Source organism: Macaca nemestrina, chromosome 5, assembly GCF_043159975.1.
Source record: "Macaca nemestrina isolate mMacNem1 chromosome 5, mMacNem.hap1, whole genome shotgun sequence".
NCBI lineage: Eukaryota > Metazoa > Chordata > Mammalia > Primates > Cercopithecidae > Macaca > Macaca nemestrina.
The window spans coordinates 47,386,752-47,406,373 of NC_092129.1; positions in this window are offsets into that span (position 1 = coordinate 47,386,752).

Sequence of the window (19,622 nt, forward strand, 5' to 3'; positions counted from 1 at the left end):
CCAATGAATATTTACAGTTTCCACGTTTTTGCTATTGTGAATAATGTTGCAATGAATATGGAAGTGCAAACATCTCCTCAAGATCCTGATTTCAATTCTTTTGGATAGATACTACTGTTTCCCATAGTGACTGCACCATTATGCATTCCCACCAACAGTGTGCAAGGGTTTCAATTTCTCCACATCCTCACCAACACTTATTGTCTTTTGGTTTTTGGGTTGTTATAATAGCCATCTTCACAAGTCTGAGCTGATACCATATTGTAGTTTTGATTTGCATTTCCCTGATGATTAGAGATGGTGAGCATTTTTTTTCATATAACTGTTGGCCATATTTATGTCTTTTGTGGCGAAATACCTATTCGAGCCTTTAGCTCATTTTTAATTGGGTTATTAGTTTTTTCACTCAAGTTATAGAAGTTCCTTATGTATTTTAGAGATTAATCCCTTATCAGATATACGGTTTACAAATATTTTATCCCATTCTGTAGGTTGCCTTTTCAATCTGTTGATTGCTTCCTTTGCTGGGTAGGAGCTTTTTAGTTTAATGTAGTTCCACTTATTAATTTTTGCTTTTGTTGCCTGTAGTTTTGGTGTCATAGCCACGAAATCATTGCCAAGATGAAAGTCCTAGCCAGAGCAATTAGGCAAGGAAAAAAAAAAAAAAAAAAGGCATCGACATCAGCAACAAACAAGTAAAAGTGTCCTGGTTTGCAAATGACATGATCTTATATAGAGAAAACCTTGAGGACTCCATAAAAAAACTGTTTAATAAACGAATTCAGAAAGTTGCAGCATACAAAATCAACATACAAATATCTGACTATGTGCAGCAGCTCATGCCTATGATCCCAGCACTTTGGAAGGCTGAGGCAGGAGGATCCCTTGAGGCCAGTAGCTCAAGACCAGCCTGGGCAACAAAGCAAAACCCTTTCTCTACAAAAAATAAAAATAAAAAAAATTAGCCAGGCATGGTGACACAGGCCTGTAGTCCCAGCTACTCAGGAGGCTGAGGCAGGAGGATTGATGGAGCTTAGGAGTTTAAGGCTGCAGTGAGCTTTGATTGTGCCACTGCTCTGAAGCCTGGGCAACAGGGTGAGACTCTGTCTCTAAAAAAAAATTAAAATTAAAATTAAAAAGTTATCCTTTCAGTAAGAAATAGCTTATGGTAGAAGAAAAAAATCAGTTGCTTTTCTGTACATTAGCAATGAACCATCTGAAAAGGAAATTAGAAAAACAATCCATTTTCATTAGCACCAAAAAGAATAAATATCTAGGAAAAAACTTAACTGAGGAGGCGAAATGCATGTATACTAAAAACTAAAACATGAATGAAAGAAGTTAAGACACAAACAAATGGTAAGACAGCCTCCATTAGAAGAGCTAATATTGTTAAAATGTCCATACTACCCAAAGCAATCTACTAACTCAGTGTAATCGCTATCAAAATCTAAATGACATTTTTTACAGAAATAGAAAATACAATTTTAAAATTCATATAGGGCCACAAAAGACCATGAATAGCCAAATCAATCTTGAGAAAGGACAAAACTGGAGGCATCACATTTCCTGATTTCAAAATGCAAATCTAGAGTAATCAAAACATTATGGTACTGACATAAAGACGGACATACAGATGAACAAAACAGAATAGAGAATCCAGAAATAAACCCACACACCATGATCAGCTGATCTTCACAAGCATGCCAAGAATATACAATAGGAGAAGGATAGTCTCTTCAACAAATGGAAACTGGAAAACTGGATATGCACATGCAATCAACTGAAATTAAACCCTTATCTTAAACCATACATAAAAATTAACTAAAAATAGATTAAAGACTTACAACATAAGACATGAATTTTTAAAACTCCTAGAAGAAAACATAAAGGAAAAGCTTCAAGACTTTTTCGTTATATTGTGATGTCTTTCTGACTTAACATATATAGTCATAATAGTGAAGCTGAATTTTCAGAAACTTCACGCCAAAGCTATCATTGATGCGATTCATTTCAATTTAACCTGTTTTTATAGCATCTACTATAAGCAAGGATCCGGGCACTGCAGGGGATCCACTGCGGAATAGAATCAACCCCACACCTTAATAAGGTCATGGTCTAGTGGTGAAAGCAGGTAATGACAATACAAGGTGATTAGAACCATAAAATCAAGGAGCTTTAAATATGATATTTGATGGTATTAAGGAATTATTAATTTTGTGATGTGTGATAATAGCATGATGATTATGTTAAAACAACCTTTATTGATTAAAGACTCAATTCATTTTCTATTGCCACCATAACAAATTACCACAAAACTGACGGCTTAGAAGAGCACAAATCTGTTCTCCTAACGTTCTGGAAGTCAGAAGTTTGAAAGAAGTCTCATAGTTCTAAAATCCAGGCATCCACATGACTGGTCCTTCTATAGGTTCCCGGGTGTGAATCCATCCTTGGCCTCTTCTAGCTCCTGGAGGCTGTGGCCAAGATTCCTTGACTGGTGACCACATCACTCCAGTCTGTTTCCATTGTAACTGTCACATTGCAGGTCTCTGATTTTAGTCTGTCTGCCCTCTTCTTCTAAGGATCCTTGTGATTACATGTGTCTCTCCTAAATCACATCCAGGATGATCCCCCATCTCAAAGTCTTTAATTTAATCACATCTGCAGATCTGTTAATATAAAGTCTCCTCTTCACAGGTACTTTATCTTAGATGGGGGTGTTGGGAGGACACTTTGTTTTTTTTGATACGGAGTCTCATTTTGTTGCCAGGCTGGAGTGCAGAGGTGCAATCTCAGCTCACTGCAACCTCCGCCTCCCGGGTTCAAGCAATTCTCCTGCCTCCCGAGTAGCTGGGACTACAGGCGTGTGCCACCAAGCCCGGCTATAGAGACGGGGTTTCACCACGTTGGTCAGGATGGACTCGATCTCTTGACCTCATGATCCGCCAGCCTCGGCCTCCCAAAGTGCTGGGATTACAGGCGTGAGGCACCACGCCCAGCTGGGAGGACACTTTTTGCACAGGAAAGCAGAAATGCTTATCAGATGTAATGGTTTTCGAAGTTATTGCCTAAGAGTTTCTCTAGAACAATCCATATTTTGTAGGACACAATTGCAGCCCAGAGGAAAATCTCACTTTGTAGCAACGTATCTTGGCTTCTAGAAAAACAAACAAATAAAGAGGCCCACAGGGATTTATTTTAAAATATGGTGAGGGAAATGTAGGCAAGCCGAGGGAGATCTTGCTTTTGAAGAACTAGGCCTGATAGCCAGCGGACCTGGTATCTTCCCAGAGTTTCTGGACTCTCACAAGCCACAGTTCATGGTAAGTTCTCTGAGAAAGGATTTCCACCTCGGCATAGGCCCAGCCCTCTTCTCTTCCCTCTAGCTAAGGACCCGAGTGTCCGCAGGGCGGCGCCCCGCGCCAGGGTTTGGTTCCTTTTACCTCCGGGTGCCTCTGTTCTGCGCCTTCCAGCCTTTCTTCTCCCTGGCTTGCTTGGCTTTCTCAGGTGAGGGTACCTATTTCTTTTGTCATTTTGCACAGAAAATGTAAACTTTTCCTACTCTAAAAAGGTCATCTTTAAAATTTTCTTATAAAAACAATAAGATATTCCTACAATTTTTTTCTCTCTAAATGCTATTACTGCGGTATAAAAACAAAAAAGGAACAAGTTCCTCAAGGATTTCATTTTCACGGATGCAACTGTAATTATTCATGTTACCAGAAGATGGCAGTACACCATTAATAACAGTGGCGCATCCATTAGAACAAAATGGCTTGTTCAATTTTTTGGAGCTTGGTAGACCTAGGTACTAAACAAATGTTAGTGGATCTGTTGCTAAGTGCAAGGTTATTCTGGGTTGCGTTAGTTAATACAAGAGACAAAAGCTGCTGTGATGGAGAGTGCTAAACTAAACTTGCAAGCACAATTAAGAAGAGAGAATTGTCCCAGTCTTGTCTTTTAAAATTGCATCTCACCCCTCCTCATTCATTGAAAATCACATTTCTGAGAGAAAACATTATAGCAAAAGGAAGGAAGGAAAACAAAATACAACAAAATTCTCTTATAAATGAGGATACTTTAAAAAGGCAAAGTGATTTGCCCAAACACACTGGTAATGATTAGCTCCAAGTCTGTTGGCCAACATTTTCTCTATCCATGGTACCACACTGATTCTCGAAATGACAAATTCAGGGATTAAGAATTCCAGTCCTTGCCCCATCACTGACCATTTGTGAGCTCTTAAGCAAATTATTTAATTACTTTTATGTAAAAAGTAAGGCACTGGACTAGGTCAGTTCAAGCATTTTTACCAAGGGAATTTTTTTTTTCTTTTTTTCATTTTAAGACTCCTATTCAGAAGTTCAAAACCTAAAATAAAAGAAAATGCTAGAGTTGAAAGAGATGTTTTCCTCTTGAGTTTACTCCTTTCTCCCCCAGATTCTTAGGCTTCCTCAGAGCACAGTTTGTAAACTATCAGACTGGGTGATCTTGTAAATACCTTTCAGCTCTAAAGATTAATTATCCCTCAAGTTCATTGAATTAATTGTGAGATAGCAATAAAATACCCTCAAAAGTGATTACTGTTTGATAAAAAACAAAAGCAACAACAACAAAAAACTAAATCCTGAAGATGATGACAAACTGGTATTTGTTATCTGTTAAGAACAAAGAGAAACTGGCTTTTAAAGCACTTTCAATATTTTTCAACACGATGCCTCTGAATAATGACATTATCTTCATGTTTTGCAGGGTCCTTAAACACGCTCAGCCAGGTTTCCGCTGTGAACATCCTCTGGCACATGCTCTCAGAAATCAGAAGGTTGCCTGTGGAGAACACTGTGGCTCCCTTGCATTTAGGCAACAGACTTTTGGCTGTAGTAAGTGCCAAAAGCCAGAGGTGGTATGGCTTATGCTGCACCATGGTGTATTGGGCCAAAGAGCTCTGGAAACCATTCAACCACATGGCCATCAGCAGTGATGGGAAGGACAACTTAAGGTCAAAGGACTATGGGAGGGTGTCTAAGATGGGCCTTAGAATTAGTCTTCCTGGGTTTACAACCGAGCTCCAACACCTTTGACAAGTTACTTTGGTTTCTAAATTTTAATTTGGGATAATAACATTACTTCCTAGGAATGAAAAGACCTCACAGGGCAAATAATAGCAGTGTATGAACACCAAGTAAAAGTTTCTGTTTTCTTTCACAGGATTCCTGCAAATATCTCCAGGCTGGGCTCCTCATCGGTCCTCCACCTTTCAATCCATCCTCCACACAACGGACTGAATGACCTTTAAAATACACGTCAGATCACATTGCTGCATGTTTAAACCTTTCAATGACTCTTTCTTGCACTTCCAAGAAAATTCACATTCCTCACACTGACCTACAGGCACTGCATGATATTCCTTATCCACTATCTGACTTTAATTGGCACTCGCTGACCATATTCCAGCTGCACAGGCCTTCGGACAGTTCTGGGAATAGCCCAAACCTTTTCTAGTCTTTAGAACTCTTGTGTGTACTTTTTTTCCCTTTCCCAGAACACAATGGCATTTCCTAAAGTCTCAGCTAAAATATTTCTCCTCAGAGGGGTCTTCTCTGGCCACCCTATTTAAAGTATCAACAATAAAGTACACCTTATTCTTTCGCACAGGGCTTGGAAATGTTTGACCTGTAGGCCAAACTGGCCCACCATGTTGTTTTTATAAATAAAATTTTATTGGAAAGCAGCCATTTTTATTCATTTAAGTATTAACCATGGCTGTTCTGGTGTCACAGTGGCCAGGTTGAATAGTTGCAAAGCCTTTTATCTGGCCCTTTATAGAAAAAGTTTATCAATCTCTGATCTATAAAGTAAGCATGCACTCCCATCAGCATCTCTTCATTTCTGTTTATTCTCCAGTACCTTCAGGTAGTTGCTTTTTAAATTATGTTTAAGTTTTATTGTCATTTTCTTCAGAGTAAGTCATCCTGTGGAATCTTTTTTCCCGTTATACCCAGAAGCCGATTCTAGTTATTTTAAAAATTCTGTTCAATAGTTTCAGTATCTGAAACATCTCTGAGTCTTGTTCTATGGTTGATTCATCTCTTGAAAGTGGGTCATTTTCCCCTATTTTTAACTTCATGTATCTTATATTTTGTATTGAATGTCTAATATTATGTGTAGAAGAATGATGAGAACTGAGGTAAATAGTATTTATATGTAGTAATAGGCACCAGTTAACATTACTGGTTGTTACTGTGGTAACAATGGTTACCACATTTCTGTCTGCACAATAGTATGGCAGGTTGTGTCACTGTAGTCAATAGTTATGCAGAGTTTGGTATTTTATGTTGCTTTTATAACCTGTATACCACAGTCTTCAAAATCCTTGACAGGATATTTCTGTTGCCTTGTGTTGTGTGAGCATCTCGTGGAGGCCTGTGGAAACAAGCCTGCACATAAGTGTGAGCTCACCTTGCATGGGCTTATGGTTATTTTAAGTTGATATGCTAGCTCACACTTGGCTTTTAGTATGTTTTCTCATTTTTAGCTGACTTTCTCTTAGTTTATTTAATGGCAACCGCCTTTCTCTCATGTTCTGTCAAAACTGAAATAGTCCTTGGACCCCATCTCTCCTCAAAGATTCTTGTCACCCTTTGGAATCAGTTTGTTTATTTGGCTTACAATGTCAGCTCTCTGATATGATCAAGAAAAGGTAGAGTTTTATAGATTATCTGCATTTTCTCATAGGTAGAGTGACATTCTTACGTAGCTTTCTAAACAAAATCAGAATGCCAGTACCCACATTCTAAAATTTGCCCTCCTTTCAAATGGACAGAGACAAAAACATAATTTATGCCAGTAAGGTTAAAAAAGAAGCATGACTCTCTTTGAAGCAATTGTGAATGGAAGTTCATTCCTGATTTGGCTCTCTGTTTGTCTGTTACTGGTGTATAAGAATGCTTGTGATTTTTGCACATTAATTTTGTATCCTGAGACTTTGCTGAAGTTGCTTATCAGCTTAAGGAGATTTTGGGCTGAGACAATGGGGTTTTCTAAATATACAATCATGTCATCTGCAAACAGGGACAATTTGACTTCTTGTTTTCCTAACTGAATACCCTTGATTTCTTTCTCTTGCCTGATTGCCCTAGCCAGAACTTCCAACACTATGTTGAATAGGAGTGGTGAGAGAGGGCATCCCTGTCTTGTGCCAGCTTTCAAAGGGAATTTTTCCAGTTTTTGCCCATTCAGTATGATATTGGCTGTGGGTTTGTCATAAATAGCTCTTATTATTTTGAGGTACGTTCCATCAATACCAAATTTATTGAGCGTTTTTAGCATGAAGGGCTGTTGAATTTTGTCAAAAGCCTTTTCTGCATCTATTGAGATAATCATGTGGTTCTTGTCTTTGGTTCTGTTTATATGCTGGATTATGTTTATTGATTTGCAAATGTTGAACCAGCCTTGCATCCCAGGGATGAAGCCCACTTGATCATGGTGGATAAGCTTTTTGATGTGTTGCTGAATCCGGTTTGCCAGTATTTTATTGAGGATTTTTGCATCGATGTTCATCAGGGATATTGGTCTAAAATTCTCTTTTTTTGTTGTGTCTCTGCCAGGCTTTGGTATCAGGATGATGTTGGCCTCATAAAATGAGTTAGGGAGGATTCCCTCTTTTTCTATTGATTGGAATAGTTTCAGAAGGAATGGTACCAACTCCTCCTTGTACCTCTGGTAGAATTCAGCTGTGAATCCATCTGGTCCTGGACTTTTTTTGGTTGGTAGGCTATTAATTATTGCCTCAATTTCAGAGCCTGCTATTGGTCTATTCAGGGATTCAACTTCTTCCTGGTTTAGTCTTGGAAGAGTGTAAGTGTGCAGGTAATTATCCATTTCTTCTAGATTTTCCAGTTTATTTGCGTAGAGGTGTTTATAGTATTCTCTGATGGTAGTTTGTATTTCTGTGGGGTCGGTGGTGATATCCCCTTTATCATTTTTAATTGCGTCGATTTGATTCTTCTCTCTTTTCTTCTTTATTAGTCTTGCTAGTGAGATGGATTAGAGACTTAAATGTTAGACCTAATACCATAAAAATCCTAGAGGAAAACCTAGGTAGTACCATTCAGGACATAGACATGGACAAAGACTTCATGTCTAAAACACCAAAAGCAACGGCAGCAAAAGCCAAAATTGACAAATGGGATCTAATTAAACTAAAGAGCTTCTGCACAGCAAAAGAAACTACCATCAGAGTGAACAGGCAACCTACAGAATGGGAGAAAATTGTTGCAATCTACTCATCTGACAAAGGGCTAATATCCAGAACCTACAAAGAACCTAAACAAATTTACAAGAAAAAAACAAACAACCCCATCAAAAAGTGGGCAAACGATATGAACAGACATTTCTCAAAAGAAGACATTCATACAGCCAACAGACACATGAAAAAATGCTCATCATCACTGGCCATCAGAGAAATGCAAATCAAAAGCACAATGAGATACCATCTCACACCAGTTAGAATGGCGATCATTAAAAAGTCAGGAAACAACAGGTGCTGGAGAGGATGTGGAGAAATAGGAACACTTTTACACTGTTGGTGGGATTGTAAACTAGTTCAACCATTATGGAAAACAGTATGGCGATTCCTCAAGGATCTAGAACTAGATGTACCATATGACCCAGCCATCCCATTACTGGGTATATACCCAAAGGATTATAAATTATGCTGCTATAAAGACACATGCACACATATGTTTATTGCGGCACTATTCACAATAGCAAAGACTTGGAATCAACCCAAATGTCCATCAGTGACAGATTGGATTAAGAAAATGTGGCACATATACACCATGGAATACTATGCAGCCATAAAAAAGGATGAGTTTGAGTCCTTTGTAGGGACTCGGATGCAGCTGGAATCCATCATTCTTAGCAAACTATCACAAGAACAGAAAACCAAACACTGCATGTTCTCACTCATAGGTGGGAACTGAACAATGAGATCACTCGGACTCAGGAAGGGGAACGTCACACACCGGGGCCTATCATGGGGAGGGGGGAGGGGGGAGGGATTGCATTGGGAGTTATACCTGATGTAAATGACGAGTTGATGGGTGCAGCACAGCAACATGGCACAAGTATACATATGTAACAAACCTGCACGTTATGCACATGTACCCTACAACTTAAAGTATAATAATAATAAATAAATTTAAAAAAAAAAAAAAAAAGAAGCATGACATTGTAAATTGACAGTTGGTGCTATAGACTGAATGTTCCCCACCCCCACCCCCCTTCTGCCCCAACCAAATTCATATGTTCAAACTTAATCCCCAGGGTGATGGTATTTGGAGGTGGGGCCTTTGGGAGGAGATTAGATCATCAGGGGAGAGCCCTCATGATGGCATTGGTGCTTTTATGTAAGAGGTCCCAGAGGGCTCCCTCCTCCCTCCTGCCATGTGATGACACAGCAAAAAGATGTGATTTATAAAACAGGAAGCAGGCCCTTACCACACACCGAATCTGCTGGTGTCTTGGTCTTGGACTTGCAGCCTCCAGAACTGGGACCATTAAATTTCTGTTCTTTATAAGCCAGCCAGTTTATGGTGTTTTTTCATAGCAGCTCCAATGGACTGAGACAGTTGGGTAGTAAATTTGTATAACCAGTCTAAGAAGGATTTTGAAAATATGTAGAAAGGGTCATACAGTCTGATCGTTTTGATGTAATATTTCTACTTCAAGTGATCTAATCAGAGATCCTGAGAAATATTCTTATAGAAGGATATTCACTACAATATTATTTATTTATTTTAATTGACAAAAATTATATATATTATTTATAGCATATTGTTTTGAAATATGTATACATTGTGAAATGGCTAAATCAAGCTAATTAATATAAACATTATCTCACATACTTACCTTTTTTGTGGTAAGGATAATTGATATCTATTCTTTTAGCAATATTTGAAAGTATAATACATTGTTATTAATGATAGCCACCATGTTGTACAATAGCTCTCTTTAACTTATTTCTCTGGTCTAACTGAAATGTTGTATATTATGAACAGTATCTCCTCACTCTCATCCGTAGCCCCTGGTAACTCTACTTCTATAAGTTCAAGTTTTTTAGATTCTGCATATAAGTGAGATCATGTAGTATTTGTCTCTCTGTGCCTGGCTTATTTCACTTACCTAAAGATCTCCAGGTTAGAATCTCCAGGTTCATCCATATTGTCTCAAGTGACAGAATGTCCTTATTTTTTCTTAGGCTGAATTGTATTTCATTGTACATATACCACATTTTCTTTATCCATTCATTTGTTGATGGACACTTAGCTTAGTTTATGTGAATAATGCTCCGGTGAATATGGTAGCACACGTATCTCTTCCATCTACTGATTTCATTTCCTTTGGATATACCCAGTGTTGGGTTTGCCAGATCACACGGTAGCTTGATTTTTAATGTTTTTAGGAACCTCCATACTGTTTTTCATAATGACCAAACTAATTTACATGCTCAACAACACACCACACTATTATCAAAAAATGGAGACAAACTAGATAACCAACAGTAGAAAAGTATTTTTAATAAATTGAGATCCAACCACATAAATAAATGTTATGCAAATATTAAAATACTTCAGTGAAGAATATTTACTGAGATAATGATCATAATATAATGTTAAATATCAAAGCCAAAACTATATATATAAATTTTATATATATATATGTACATACACACATTCAATTTTGTTGGGAGTTACTAACAAACTTTGAAATTAAGTTTTTTTGTGTGTGTGTGTATATATAAATATACACACACAAAAAAATATATATATACCCAACTTTAAAAAAACTTTAAAAAACTAAGATTTTTGGGGAAAATATATATATTTGTGTATATATATACACACACAAATATATATATATATGTATATATCTCATTGGTGCCTATAAGTTTTTTGTGGAGAGATATATATACACACACACACACAGACACATATATATATATCACTGGTGCCTGTAATTTTTTTTGTGGATGTATATATATATATTTTGTTTGCGTGTGTGTGCATGTATATATATACACACACATATATATACACATATACATACACATATATATACACACATATACATATTTACAAAGTTTATTAGTTACAACAGTTAAAACAGTATCTTTACAGTGAAGAAATCTGAAAGACAACACCTTAATCAAGCAATTATAGTTAATATCACCAGTAACGGGATAGAATTCTGTTATGTGCCTCCTAACACGATGCACTGAGAAAGATGCAATATTTTGTGGTGTTCCTGCCAGAAATGCAAAGCCTGAGTCTAATTATGAGGAAGTATTAGACTAACCTAAGTCGAAGGACATTTTACAAAATAGATGGTCTGTACTCTTCAAAAGTGTCATGGCCAAAAAAGTAAGTCTGAGGAAGTTTCTACATTAAAGGAGACTAAAGAAGCATAACAGTTAAATACAAAGTGCAATCCTGGATTGGATTCCAGGCCAGAAACATGAAATACATACATATGTACATACCAACATACTCATGTAAACATACATGCATATAATTTATTTTTGTTACAAATGGTATTATTGGGACAGTTGGCCATGTTTGAATAAGGTCTAGGGATTAGACCCTATTTCTGTGCCACTGTTAATTTGATTTTGATGTTATATTGTGGTTACATAAAATAATGCCCTTGTGTTTAGGAAATTAACTGAAGTACACTAAAGTATTTATGCATAATTGGTCATGATGTCTGCAACTTACAACTTATTCTCAAGTAGTTTAGAAAAAAATTGTCTATCTTTGTGATATTGCGATATAATAAGAAATGTGTATTTGGTCTTCATCCCAGGTTCCTGGTACAAAATTTCTAACACCCTTGTATCTTCCTGAATAATAGAACTGCTAGGAAAATCATTTGTTGTAATAGTCTATCTTAGTTCCTCCTTGGTTCCTGACAGAAGAGCTTCTAAGACTTTGGAACCTCTGGAGCGATAAGAGTATCTTTTTTTTTTTTTTTTTTTTTTTTTTTTTAGACAGAGTCTCACTGTGTTGCCCAGGCTGGAGTGCAATGGCACAATGTTGGCTCACTGCAACCTCCACCTCCCAGGTTCAAGCGATTCTCATGCTTCAGCCTCCCAAGTAGCTGGGATTACAGGTGCCCACCACTACATCCAGGTAATTTTTTGTATTTTTAGTAAACTGGCCAGGCTGGTCTCGAACTCCTGACCTCAGGTAATCCTCCTGCCTCAGCCTTCCAAAGTGCTGAGATTACAGGTGTGAGCCACCATGCCTGGCCAAGAGTATCTTTTTGTATGTTGATGAGATGAATGGTGGCCGAAAGCCCCTAGATAGCTCCACAATGAAGGCTGTTGCCAGAGGAACCAACCATGTGATTAGAGAATTGGGACTTTCAACCCCATTCCCACCCACAGCCTCTGGGGAGGACAGGGAGGCTGGAGATTGAGTTCAATCACCAATGGCCAGTGACTTAATTAATCATGCCTGCATGATGGAGTCTGCAGAAAAGTCCTAAATGAAGTGGTTTGGGGAGCTTCTGAGATAGTGAACATACAGAGGTGCTAGGAGGGTGGCCGGCCCAGAGAGGGCATGAAAACTTCATGCTCCTACCCCCGTACCTTGCCCTCCATACCTCTTCATCTGGCTGTTCATTTGTATCCTTTATAATAAACCAATCAATGTAAATGAAGTGTTTCCCTGGGTTCTGTAAGTCATTGTAGCAAATTATTGAACTGAGGAGGGGGTCATGGAACCCCTAGTTTACAACCAGCCAGTCAGAAGTACAGGTGGAAACCCGGGACTTGTGATTGGCATCTAATTTGGGAGCGGTCTTGTGAGACTGAGTTCTTTAACTTGCAGGATCTTAAACTAACTCCAGGTGGATAGTGTCAGAGTTGAAATGACCTGTAGGTCACTCAGCTGGTGTCCACAGAAAACTCAAGTGCTGAGTGTAGAAAATTCACATATTTGGTGTCAGAAGTATTGTGCATATCCAGGAAGACAAGTTTTCCCTTTTTAATCTCTATTTTTATCTACCGAGCTATTATCTATATAGAAGCAAGTAAGATTAAATGATAAAACAAATGTGGTAAGATGTTGATAGTTCTGAATTTGGGTTAAAAGTACACAAAAAGACTTTATACTATTTTTGCAACTTGTCTACAAGACTAAAATTGTTGTAAAATATCATGCTATAATATGTAGAACATAGGTTTTAGAGTGGCCAATGGAAAATATTATGATTCAGTGCTCACGCATCAATATTATTTCATGGTAAATTATATTTACCTTTGTAGGATGAAGCACAGTAAATTCATAGAAAGGCATAATAGTTTTGTGCCCCACTACCATATACACAAAGTAAAAAAGAGCTGCAAGTCTCTGTAGAAACATGTTAACCGTGTTTATCTATAAGCTACATATTTTCCGGTGTTACTCATTTTCTTCTTTAAACTTATTCATCTTTCTAAATTTTTATAATGAGAGCTTAATTTTTTTTTTTTTTTTTTTGAGACGGAGTCTCGCTCTGTCGCCCAGGCTGAAGTGCAGTGGCCTGATCTCAGCTCACTGCAAGCTCCGCCTCCCGGGTTCACGCCATTCTCCTGCCTCAGCCTCCCGAGTAGCTGGGACCACAGGCGCCCGCCAGCTCGCCCGGCTAGGTTTTTTTGTATTTTTTAGTAGAGACGGGGTTTCACTGTGTTAGCCAGGATGGTCTCGATCTCCTGACCTTGTGATCCACCCGTCTCGGCCTCCCAAAGTGCTGGGATTACAGGCTTGAGCCACCGCGCCCGGCCCAATATTTTTATTATTGAATTCCTGACTTTCTTCTTTTCTACAGTTTCAGAAAAGAAAGAAGCAAAGAGGGGAAAAAGAAGAGACAGAGAGAGAAAGAGAGATGAGCCCTAGTAGAGTTCATGGCTGTCTGTGAGCCATTGAATGCACCTGAATGGGGAAGTGCTTGAGGTTGCATAATATCAGCTGATGCTTACAAACTGTTACTTCATGGTCAATCATGATGTGGCTGCCTCCAAGGGAATACAGCTGTTCAATACTCCAGGCTTGCTAATTTGGGGATCATTGGATCTTGCCTGGTGGCTAAACCCTAGGTCTGTTCATACCACCGCAAAGAGAGAACCTCATCTCCAAAGGCATGAAGTGGTAAGACACCAAGACAGAATGATGCCACTGCCACCTGGAGCACAATACAGTGAAGCATGTGTGCAGAATTAATACTGGCACAATGCTGGACAAGTGACAGACAAATTTGTGCAAGCTTCCATAATGATAATGCTATTTAATTAGTGGATACCTGACCAGTGTTAAAATCTGGAAGAGTATCAAATACCACAAAGTTTACAATTCCCTTTTCTGGGAACATTTTCTCTATTAAATGGCATCAATGACAAGCTAAAATACAGTCCTTTATCTATTAGCTATTTCACTTCTCTTTTCCCGAAAGAGTTACTCAAAGGCACATAAAGAGGTTTCTTCCTCCATGCCTTGTCTCCAACTCCTGTAGATAGATTTATGCCCCACACCTGGTGCTGCTAATCACATTACAGTGCCTCATGTTCCCATTAACAAAACCATGTGTTAGGGTGGGAGTAAATGTGGGAGAGGGAATGTCACACAGTTTAATTATTTAGTAGGGGGGGAATAACTCAAAGTACAGTACTCTGGTGTAAAGGGATCTTCATGATGCATGGTTGAGAAATGTCTGGACTCATTAAGTGCTGAGCTTTCCAAGGCTTGTCATTCTGTAAGACACCTGTTCTGAATATGTTTATAGAGAGGGTATGGGGTGGGCATTACATCGTGGGTTCATGCTGCTTTCTCTTTCTACTTCCCTTCAAACTGCATTTCACTCATTCATTCTTTGGCCACTTGGGGCCATGGCTTCAGGAACAAATATATTATAGAGATACAAAGATTATTCTTCCCAGGATAACTCACAGAAAGACAAAAAATCAGCATGCAACACCTCCTTAGGTTGTTAAGCCAAATGCTTTAGGAGAAATAACCATTTTGTCTTGAGTTAAGTAGCCCAATCTACAAGCACTCTGTTTTAAACACCAAATCTACACCAAACCTGAATGGCTTCCAAGTCTCCAGGACGGGCTACGTGGTGGAGAGGAAGGGACATGTTTTTGCCTCCTTGTGCACCTCGCTTCCAATCCCAGCTCTAATATAAGGTGACTATTTAACCTGAGTAAGTTCCCCATTGCTGAGATTCTCATTCTCATTATCTGTGAAATGGGACTAATACCAACTACTTGTTGGACTATTTTTACTAAGATTAGAAACAGTGCACACAAAGTATCTTGTACCAACTAAGTGCCTACAAGAGGAGTTACTATAACTATTATTACATGAGAATGTGGCTTACCCTTTGACAATTCTGAGAAGAAAAATTTAAAATTTCTCCAACTGACTAAAAGAGAAGGAATGTTGAAAGATAACAAGGAAGAAAGAAAGAAAGAGAAAGAAATAACAAAATACAATGAATGAATGAATGAATGAATGAATGAATACATGAATACATGAAAGCAAAAGAAAAAGGAAAGAAGGAAGGAAGGAAGGGAAGGGGAAGGGAAAGGGGAAGGGAGAGGAAGGGAGGGGAAGCATTTATGAAATAGTCTATTAAGATTTTGGAGACATGAGGTTTGTTTCCAGTGAAAATTTAGACACAGACCCTCAAGTTCTCAATTTCCTTAGCTACAAATTGAGGGTATTGTCTAAGGATGAGTTTTGAGAAGCAGCCATTCCTAGCTTGAGGAAAAGAGAATGTTGGTTCTATGGGCTAAATGGTCAGCACCCCTCTCCTCTCTCCACTCCCAGTGGAAACTGTGCACATTTCACCTGAAGGCACATATTTCTCAGATTGACATTTCTGCTACAGCGTATTAGTCAGGGTTCTGCAGAGAAAAAGAACCAATAGGATATAAGATGGCATCTATATAAGATGACATGGTTTGGCTGTGTCCCCACCCAAATCTCATTTTGAATTGTAGCTCCCATAATTCCTGTGTGTTGCGGGAGGGACCCGGTAAGAGTTAACTGAATCATGGGGGAGGGTTTTTCCTGTGCTGCTCTCCTGATAGTGAATAATTCTCACAAAAGCTGATGGTTTTATGAAGGGCAGTTCCCCTGCACATGCTCTCTTGCCTGCCACAATGTTAAGATGTGACTTTGCTTCTCCTTTGCCTTCAGCCATGATTGTGAGGCCTCCCTAGCTATGTGAAACTGTGAATTTATTAAACCTTTTTTTCTTTATAAAGTACCCACTCTTGGGTTTTTCTTCATAGCACTATGAAATGGACTAATACAATAGCTATATAGACAGAGATGTATTATGATGGAATGGCTCATACAATTAGGGAGGTTGAGTCCCATGAGTTGCCATCTACAAGCTGAAGGCCAAGAAAAGCCAGTAGTGTAGTTCCAGTCCAAACCCAAAGGACTGAAAACCAGAGAAGCCAATAATGCAAATTCTCATGTCAGTCTGAAAACCCCGAAACCAGAAGTGTTGATCTCCAAAGGCAAGAGAAGATGGATGTCCCAGTTCAAGCAGAAAGAATAAGTTCACCCTTTCTTTGACTTTTTGTTCTATTCAGATCCTCTACTGATTGGATAATGCCCACCTGAATTGGTAAAGGCAGTCTTTTTTACTCAGTCTACCAATTCAATTTCTCGTCTCTTCTGGAAACCCTTACAAACACACTCAGAAATAATGTTTTACTAGCTATCTGGGCATCCCTTAGTCCAGTCAAGTTGACCTCTAAAATCAACCATCACACACAGAGAGATTCCAGCTGAGAACTTTATGTTCCAGAAGCCCTCACTTGCAACCTCCTCATAAGAGGCACCTCATGCATTGAGCCTGATTCAACTCAACATTATCTCTTTGCTTTTAGATGTTTTACAATTTTATTCAAAGCAACTTGTGGTTTGGTGCTGTTGTAATTTTGCTTTGGCTGTTGAAACTTTACTCATTTATTTCATCTTCCTTATTGGGAAATGTTTACATTACTTCATCACATATTTATTTTTAACTGGGGTCTAGGACATGGCTGTAGGGAGGGAACAATCTTGAGGACACTCTATGCTTCAGGATAGATACTTCTTCCTTCTAGTCTGCCCTGAACAGACCTCAGAGCTCAAAGAAGCACTGTGACACCCGCCGCTGTCTGCCCTTAGGAAAGATGCCAAGTTTAGAATTGGTTTTCAGGTGGTTTCAGCAGAACAGCCCACACTGCCTCCTAAGAAGAATGACTATGCCAACTCCAAAGAGCACTGGGCAAGAAAAGAACAATTATTTTCTGTTTCCGGTATTCAAAAACTCAGCAAATGACTGGGCAGAGTGGCTCATACCTGTAATCCCAGCACTTTGAGAGGCCAAGGAGGGTGGATCACTTGATGTCAGGAGTTCGAGACCAGCCTGGCCAACATGGTGAAACCTCGTCTCTACTAAAAATACAAAAATTACTCAGGGATGGTGGTGCACACCTGTAATCCGAGCTACTGAGGTGGCCGAGCCAGGTGAGTCACTTGAACCTGGGAGGCAGAGTATGCAGTGAGCCAAGATCAAGCCACTGCACTCCAAATGGCAGCATAGCAGGAAAGTTTAGAGTATGGATCCTGGGTCCAGGCTGCTATATTTAAATCCTAGCCCTGGCTGGGCACGGTGGCTTATGCTTGTAATTCCAGCACTTTGGGAGGCTGAGATGGATGGATCACAAGGTTAGGAGTTGGAGACCAGCCTGGGCAACACAGTGAAACCCTGTATGTACTAAAAATACAAAAATTATCTGGGCATAGTGGCAGGTACCTGTAATCCCAGCTACTCGGGAGGCTGAGGCAGGAGAATTGCTTGAACCCAGGAGGCAGAGGTTTGCAGTGAGCCAAGATCACACCACTGCACTCCAGCCTGGGCAACAGAGCAAGACTCCCTTTCAAGAATAGAATAGAATAGAATAGAATAGAATAGAATAGAATAGAATAGAATAGAATAGAATAGAATAGAATAGAATAGAATAGAAGTAGAGGAGAGTAGAATAGCCCAGCCCTGGCACTTACCAGCTGTGCAACCTGAGATATGTATGTGAGATACAAACTCTCTGTATTCAAAAAGTCCTCATCTTTGAAATTATCCTGCCCAATGTGTTGTTAGGAAGATGGATGAGTTGACATTTGTAAAACACTTAGAAGAGTATCTAGCACATAAAAGTTCTATATTTAAATATTGGGTAGGTAAAAGTCATGGACTCTAATACGTATAACCCCATTAGAGGGTAGTTATTTCTCATAAGTCTCCTGTGCCATGGAGGATAGTGGAAGTGAGTGAGGTTCTTTGTTATTCCTCTTCCTTATCTACGTGTACATGTGCGTGTGCATGTGTGTATTTTTATATCCACCATTTTAACAGTTGCTTTACAGCTCTTTGTTAATCCTCCTATCAACCATTCATGACCATATTGTTATCAGTTGATAGAGGAGTCTCATAGAGGTCACTCAGTGGCTCAGGTCACAACACTTTGGATTTAGAGTTGGAATTTACATCCCTATCACCAACATCCAAGACTCATGCTATCTCCACTTTTCCCAGCCCCCATAGATACACACATACACCTGGACTTGATCCTCAAATTCTGTTTTATTGGGAAGTTTCTGGGAGAGTAACCAGATGATTCTGAACAACAAAGTATCCATGACAGAAAACAGGTCAAAAGGCCCAAAGTGGTTTTGTTAGAATGGTGGGATTATTAATTTTTTTCCATTTCTCTTCAAAGCATTTAATTGTTAAATATTCAGAGAACCCTGTAGTTGACATGAGAAATCTAGGTGAGGATCTGAAGTGGTGCTGCTGGCATCTAATTTATGAATTTTTATCAACCAAAGGCAACTATAAAATTGATTTCCTCCTTCCTATTTTCTTTCCTTCCTCCACCTATCTCCCTTTGTAATATTTCTTTCTTTTTTCTTTCCTTCCTTTCTTCCTTTCTCCCTCTCCCTCTCTTTCTTTCCTTTTTTCTTCTTTCTTCTTTTTTTCTCTCTTTCTTTCATTTCTTTCTTCCTTCCTTCTTTCTCTTTCTTCTTTCAAAATTCTCCTTTATAAAATTGTATTGACTATATATAAAATCATATGTTTATTTTTTAAATCATCAGTAATTGGCAGAAGTATTTTTATGTTTTGTATTTGATCTAAGTCTGTGTACACTGTTTCTTGTTTAAGGAAGAGATTCAAATACTTCCCCCAAATGTGAAAACTCAAATCTTGGCTGTGGATGGAGGTGAAAGCACAGAGGAAACAATACTTACTCTTATAGGTGACTCTTTTTTTTCCAAATCAAAAACTCTATACTGTCTTCTCCTGTTCAAACCTGGGAAGCATTGTAGAGAATGTAAAGATCAAGGAAAGGGTTTTAATTCCCAAATAGATCAAATTTCAGTTCTGAGAGAACACAGAACTAACTAAGGGACTGCCGGGGAGAGGCCAGGTGCCTTCCAGAGCAAAATGACCACTAAGGGGCTCCAAGCTCTAGATTACTCATTGGGTCTGATGATTGACCTTCCGAATCTATGTTT